Source organism: Musca autumnalis, unplaced genomic scaffold (assembly GCF_047663935.1).
Source record: "Musca autumnalis isolate F117 unplaced genomic scaffold, ASM4766393v1 scaffold_5, whole genome shotgun sequence".
In the NCBI taxonomy this organism is placed as follows: domain Eukaryota; kingdom Metazoa; phylum Arthropoda; class Insecta; order Diptera; family Muscidae; genus Musca; species Musca autumnalis.
Window position 1 is genome coordinate 211,519,311 of NW_027412088.1, and position 7,073 is coordinate 211,526,383.

The window sequence follows — 7,073 nt, forward strand, 5'->3', positions numbered from 1 at the left end:
AGATAGTTTGTTGAAAGTTGTTGGTGTTAGTGAGACGTGGCTTAAACCACACATTCCTTCGAGTAAAATTGGTTTGACGGGCTACTCTTGCGTCAGAAATGATCGTCTTGCGCAACGTGGGGGAGGCGTTGCTTTGTTTATTTTGGATACATTGAAATTTAATGTTGTGCATAAAAGTGATGGTAATAGCAATGTCGAATATCTGTTTGTTGAATTGTTGGATGGTGGTCGGAAGTTTCTAGTTGGAGTAGTATATTTACCTCACGGTAACTTTTCTGATTTCGAGCATAAGGCATCTGATTTTTTGGTGCGCTATCCTGAGTATGTTATAATGGGGGATTTCAATAGTAATCTTTTTGACATTGATACGTCTACAATTGTTCGGAATTCTTGTATAAGATTAAATGCTTCTATTATTCATAACTCTATCCCCACTCATTATAGCGCTGCACATAATTCTGAATCGCTTTTAGACTTCTTTCTTGTCAGTAATCCAGAGTCTGTTTTGGTGTCTGATCAATTTATATGTCCTGGTATATCTGATCACTCTTTTATATTTTTATCGGTTGATAGGTTAGTGAACTCCGTGCGGGAATATATTGAATATATCGATTATGGTGCTGTAAGCCAAGACACACTGCACGATCATATTTCTTCTGTCAATTTTTCTACACTGTATAATTTTTTTGATGTAGATACGCTTTGGAGTAGTTTTGAATCTTGCATTAGTGAAGTTCACAGTATTTTTCCCGTTAAAAGGATACCTAAATATCGACCGAATAATAATGAGTGGTATAAGTCTAGAGATATTGATTATTTTACGTCCTTGCGTGACATTGCGTTTCGTGAGTATACGAAAAACAAAAGTAGTGCAAATTGGAAAATTTTTTGCAAGGCCCGTAATAAAGCAAAGTCGATTGTCCGTAAGGCAAAGAGAACGGCCCACTCCACTCTATTTGATAGTGCGAGCAGTGGTAAAGATTTTTGGAGATTGCTGAGGTCTACTGGTGTAGCTGCTGATAAATGTTATGACTGCGATGTAAGCCCTGAAGAACTTAATAGTATCTTTGTAAATAACCAAATTAATATAAATTCGACTTTTCAATATAACCCTAATCCTGATTATGGCAACTTTTCATTTCGTTGCATTGACTCTTTAGAATTGGATAAAGCTTTTATGTCTATTAAATCTAATGCAGCTGGCCTTGATGGTTTATCATTGAAGTTTTGGAAACGTATTTATACAGCGATCTCTAGGCACTTGCTTTATTTTGTCAATATCATACTAATGACTTCAACTTTCCCCACAGCTTGGAAAGTATCTAAGATTGTTCCTGTTGTAAAGAAGGGAGCTATCCATGATATTAATAGTTTTCGGCCTATTTCCATACTGCCAGTTTGTTCTAAAATTGTGGAATACTGCCTCAAATTTCAGATATCTGCATTTTTAGATAGTAATTCTTCCCTTCATGATGCACAATGTGGCTTTCGTAGGAATAGAAGTTCGGCTTCTCTCCTACTTGGTTTAACTGACCGTGTAAGGTCTAATTTTGGTGGTTCTAAAATCTCTGTCCTAGTTGCTCTTGACCTAGAAAAAGCTTTTGATCGTGTCGATCATGCATTATTGCTAACCAAGCTGAGTGTTTTGTATGGATTTTCTAATAATGCTTGTAAGCTCCTTATGTCTTATCTAACGAACAGAAAGCAGGTTGTATGTGCTGGTGGGAGGTATAGTGGCATTCTTCCGGTTAAAAGTGGAGTACCCCAAGGATCGGTGTTGGGTCCACTTTTGTTTATACTGTTCATTAATGACCTATTTCCCAAGCTGCAGAGTTGGTGCATGCCGTTTGCATATGCGGACGATATTAACTTGCTTTTTGTTGGTGAGGTCAGATTTTTACCAGTTCTTCAATCAAAAATTGATCTGGTTATGTCAGTTTTGTACTCTTGGATGTTAGATAACAATTTGAACATCAATCCGTCAAAGACTAAAGCCCTGTGTTTCTCCACTGTTCCGGTTCATGATCTGACATTGAAATATAGCAACACAATTATTGAGTTTGTACATGAAGTGAGCATTCTAGGCATCTTGTTGGATGATAAACTTAGCTTTAACCGTCATGTTGATATGGTAGTCTCAAGAATAAATTTTTCTTTAAGATGTCTTTATGCCACAGATCTATATTTGCCCATGAGTGTTAGATATCGTCTGGCTCATAGTCTAGTTCTGCCTACTGTTTTGTACTGCTTGGAGGTTTACACTGGTGCAGGTCAGGGAATTATTGACTTGATTACGCTCGCAATTAATAGAGTAGTTCGCTATGTTTACGGCGTTAATAGGCGTGATCACATTACGCCATATACCATTAAATTACTAGGGACCTCTTTTCCAAATTTTATAAAACTTCGATTACTGGTGTTTTTCTATAAGTTGGTTCGTAACCAATGTCCTACTTTTTTAATGTCTTTGTTCAACTTCTCCACTTTTACAAGAAGGAGCCAATTGAATATTTCTAGTGCTATTTTTTTAATGGATAGTTCATTCGAAGTAAGAGTAGCGCGGCTATATAATATTTTGCCCAACAATTTAAAAGTATTTAATATTTCACCAGCTTCTTTCTCAAGACATCTTCTGCAACACCTACTCTGACGCTCAGATACTTTCTCTTTCCATCGTTTGATGAACGCCAAATTGTTTTTTTTTTTATTATTTTAGTGATCTCACTTATTTTTAACTGTCAGTTCAAATATGAAGGGTTATAACCTTATTATTATCTATAGTTTATTTTTTTTACATTTTTTTTAATCTTTTCTTACGTTTGAGTAGTGGGAATATAAATATTTGTATTTTTTTTAGCCTTATGGCTTGGAGTATTTGTAATTATAGGATTATATCATATACCTAGTTTTATATGCACTCTGAGTAGTGATAACATACACATATGTAATATAATGTAATTCATTTAAATTGGCCCGATGGCTTAGAATTATTGTAAAGTTGATAAATAAATAAATAAATATACAGACAGTTCCGGAAAAATTTTAATACAAAACTCTACAACAGTGGTGACCAATGAAATACAGTTAATCAACTAATTTATTACAAAATTGACTATGGTTTCTACCTATTTGGAAACAGTCCAAATTCATCGTTGAAGTACATAAAATCAGTTTATCATGGATGCCTGGACCTTATGCATCCATGATAAACTGATTTTATGTACTTTTTCTTTTCGCTTATCGGACAACGCAAATAAAAATTCTTTTTATCGAATCCGGTCTACCACCTTTAGAGGAAAGATATATTGAGATCCTAAATCGACTATTGCCTAAAATGCTTTCCCTAAATTCGTCGATAATAGATGAAGATGTTAAGAAAATATTATCAGCTAAAAAGAAACCAAAGGTACCATCTGTATTTTATGAATGCATAAACAATAATATTGTTGATTTTAAAGGTAAAATAACAAATTATGCTACAAGGTATCCAGTATGGATGTTTTCAGAAAGCTCCTGTGATATTTCACTATATTTGCACAAAAAGGATAATACGCCAAATGAGATTTATTTAACACACTTCAAAGAACTTTTAACACAATATAGTAACTGGAATCAACTTTTCACCGATGCGTCCAAGAATAATTACGCTGAAAATGACGGGGATTATTAGCATCTAAAATTTTATCAAACTTCAGTTCTATTTTCACTGCTGAAGTTGCCGGTATATTAGAAGCCATAAATATTGCTATCAAGACCAAAAAGGAAACGGTGATCCTATCTGACAGTCTATCGGCAATAACAAGCATTACAAACATATCCAACAATAAATGGTCAAGTATTAACAAAATAAGGGATTTACTTATATAGTCCTCCTTGGTAATCCCATTTTTCAATGTTGACAAATGCTATGGTAAGTTTTATTCCTACGTCATTAGTACTTGCTCTTCTATATCAGAAGATTTTTATCATCAATTATTGTCTACTAATGTTTTGACAAGTTGATGGTGGCTCAGAACGCTAAGACGCCAGCAACCTTGACACTCAGTCTAACCACCCGTGAAAAGTAGCATAATGGTTGGATGCGTGGGACTTCGGTAGACTCCTAATTTTTCAATGTATCTCTTTGGTCTAAACAGCTCAACTCGAAAGAGAATAAATTAAATATCACTATAAATGACCTTCGCCTTAATAAGACAAAAATAAAAAAGATATTTTATTTCTTTTTTATTGTTTTATTATAATTGTAATTTTTTCATATTTTTACTTATATTTTATTACTACTTTACATACTTAGTTGAACTACTCAGAAATTGTCGTCAACATTAATTTTACCATTTTTAAAATCTGATGTCGCCTGGCCCGGGATTAGAACCCGGGTATGCAGAATGCCAGCCGAGCATGCTATCCATTGCACCACCGTTCAATATAATACTCAGATGTACTAATGACCTTTATATGTTCAACGTTGTACAAAATAAATATACGTAAACAATCGCTTTTTTGATCTAAAGTAAGGCGCGCAAGGTATTCTGCACAAGGAGTAAAAGAAGTTAAAAAAAAGAATGAGCATGGTTCAATGAAATTGTTTTTGTAAAATGACAACAGTCGCTTTTTAACGCTATTTCGGGCACTTTTAACAGACGCATTTGCTAAAAGAAGATATATTTAACTTCCAAATGTTTGGAGGGAAAATACGCTCGACTTACCTACAATACGCTCGAATACATGTGTTCTAACAAGAAATTCTTTCAGTAATTTTGGTTTTTATGACATCAAGGCAATAAATGCAGAAATCGGTCGGAAATAACAAAGACAACTGGAAACCATTAAGGAAAGGATCAAAGTCGGGCGGGGCCGACTATATAGTACCCTATACACCACTGTGAATATGTAAAATATATATGGGAGCTAAATCCAAATCATAACAGATTTTGATATAATTTTTCACATTTATTTGTAGACCAAATTCCGTCACATAGTCCAAATTTCATTAAAATTAGACATATATTGCGTGTTTCGTGCATCAAATAACTCAAAGCGGTCGAAAATATATATGGGAGCTATATCCAAATCTGAACCGATTTCGATATGATTTGCCACTGTTATTTCCAGACTAACCGCCGTCACACATTCCAAATTTCATTGAAATCGGACACATATAGCGTGTTTCGTGCATCAAATACCTCAAATCTGCCTAAAATATATATGAGAGCTATATCCAAATCTGAACCGATTTCGATATAATTTGGCACACTTATTTCTTGGCCAAATCCCGGCAAACATTCCAAATTTTATTGAAATCGTACATATATAGCGCGTTTCGTGTATCAAATACCTAAAATCGGCCGAGAATATATATAGGAGCTATAGCCAAATTTGAACCGATTTCTATATAATTTGGCACACTTATTTCTAGACTAAATTCCGTCGCGCAAGCGAAATTTCATTCAAATCGGACATATATAGCGTGTTTCGTGCACCAAATGCCTTAAATCGGGCGAAGATATATATGGGGGCTATATCCAAATCTGAACCGATTTTTACCAAAATAAATGGCGTTCGTCCTTTGGCCAAAAAAAACTATCTTCCCCAATTTTCATGCGAATCGGACAATAAATGCGGCCTGTACTTTGTTTACAAAAATACATGGACAGACGGACATGCGTAAATCGACTCAGAAAATGATTCTATGTATATCCCTAAAAGGAACTATGGGTCTATCTCGTTTCCTTTTGCATGTTACAAACTAATGCACAAAGACATAATACTCCTTACCACAAGGTGGTGTAGGGTATAAAAAGTATAGGTACATGTTTTTATGTCAACTAAATAACTGGAAAAAGTAATGAACGTGTAATAAAATCGAGTAATTCCCGCGATTTTTCTTTTGACTTTCACGGTATACATATGGTGATGTCATTAATTCAATTGATTTTATAAATGAGAACCTAGCCCAAAGGGGCCAAGAGCGTTTCCAAAAACTACAAAACAGGAATTAAAACTAACAATGGAGGTTATTCTGAACGAAAAATTACCTGTGAATTTTGATTTTCCACCATTTCAACTTAAAACAAAGTATTTTTCAATATTAAGTCTGTCTGGTTACTTTCCCAGCAAGAATTGTCCAGCAAGAACTTTCTCAGAGAGTAAGGGTTTTTTATTCTCTTTTGCTAGAAAATTGTAAAAAGTAAACAGACACCTTCCCAGCAAAAACCAGCAAGCAATCAGCTGACTTGCCAAAACAGAACAATTTGTCCGCCTACAAAGGAAGCAAACACGTTGTATTTTATTAAAAATAAAAAAGAAAATGAAACAAAAAAGTATTTTTCCACTTTACAAATTTGTTCTCCATAAAACAATACAATTAGACTATGTTATTTCCACAATAAAATTGTTTTTAATGTTCACAAACATAAATCAACAAAAAACTAAAAACGGCTGATTGATTGTTTTCAGGAAGAAGAAGAGCTTGCAAGTGCTTGCTAGAAGAAATTTGTCCAGCAAGAATTTGCAAGCTCTCAGTGAAAGAACTGTCAAAATGTCTCTCTCGAATCGCTCTCTTTTGCTGGTTTTTTGTGTTAACAGACGACTTCCAGCAACAATTGGTACAAATTGTTACAACTTTTAGGGTAACCAGACACAGCTATTATGTTGATTACTTTGTGCCTCGATTATAGAAATATTCAAATTCCAATAAAAATTAGGGGTCGATTGTGCATTGCCACTAAACTTAAGTTGCGTTGTCAATTGTCAGCACAACTGAGAAGAAATGTTGTATTTTTGATGTCAACCCAACTGGGTTGTCGTTAAACGTGTTATAGCTATATTACATTACGTGTATTTCATGTGTATGTTTTGAATTTTTTTGTCCTCGTGTAATTCTTTGTGTGTGCGAAAAATGACATTTTACATATGATTTATAATTTTTGCTATTACACCAGTATATGTTTTTTTGTGTGACATAACCTATAAATGTAAACAAATCCTTTATCAAATCGATTTATTTAAGTTTCTTTAAGAAATTATTTCTTTCAGCAAATTTTGCAAATTCCTGCTTTCATCAAAACAAACAA

The 7,073-nt window shown here is 34.1% G+C and overlaps 1 long non-coding RNA gene across 1 annotated transcript; it reads right to left on the reverse strand.

Moving 5' to 3' along the window:
- Window positions 1–4,225: 4,225 nt before the first annotated feature.
- On the reverse strand, window positions 4,226–6,740 carry LOC141406633 (uncharacterized). The gene is made up of 3 exons (XR_012413453.1): window positions 6,338–6,740; window positions 6,036–6,259; window positions 4,226–4,529 (listed from the first exon to the last, which is right to left on the reverse strand). It is a non-coding gene; the product is annotated as an uncharacterized lncRNA (long non-coding RNA).
- Between the last annotated feature and the right edge of the window lie 333 nt (window positions 6,741–7,073).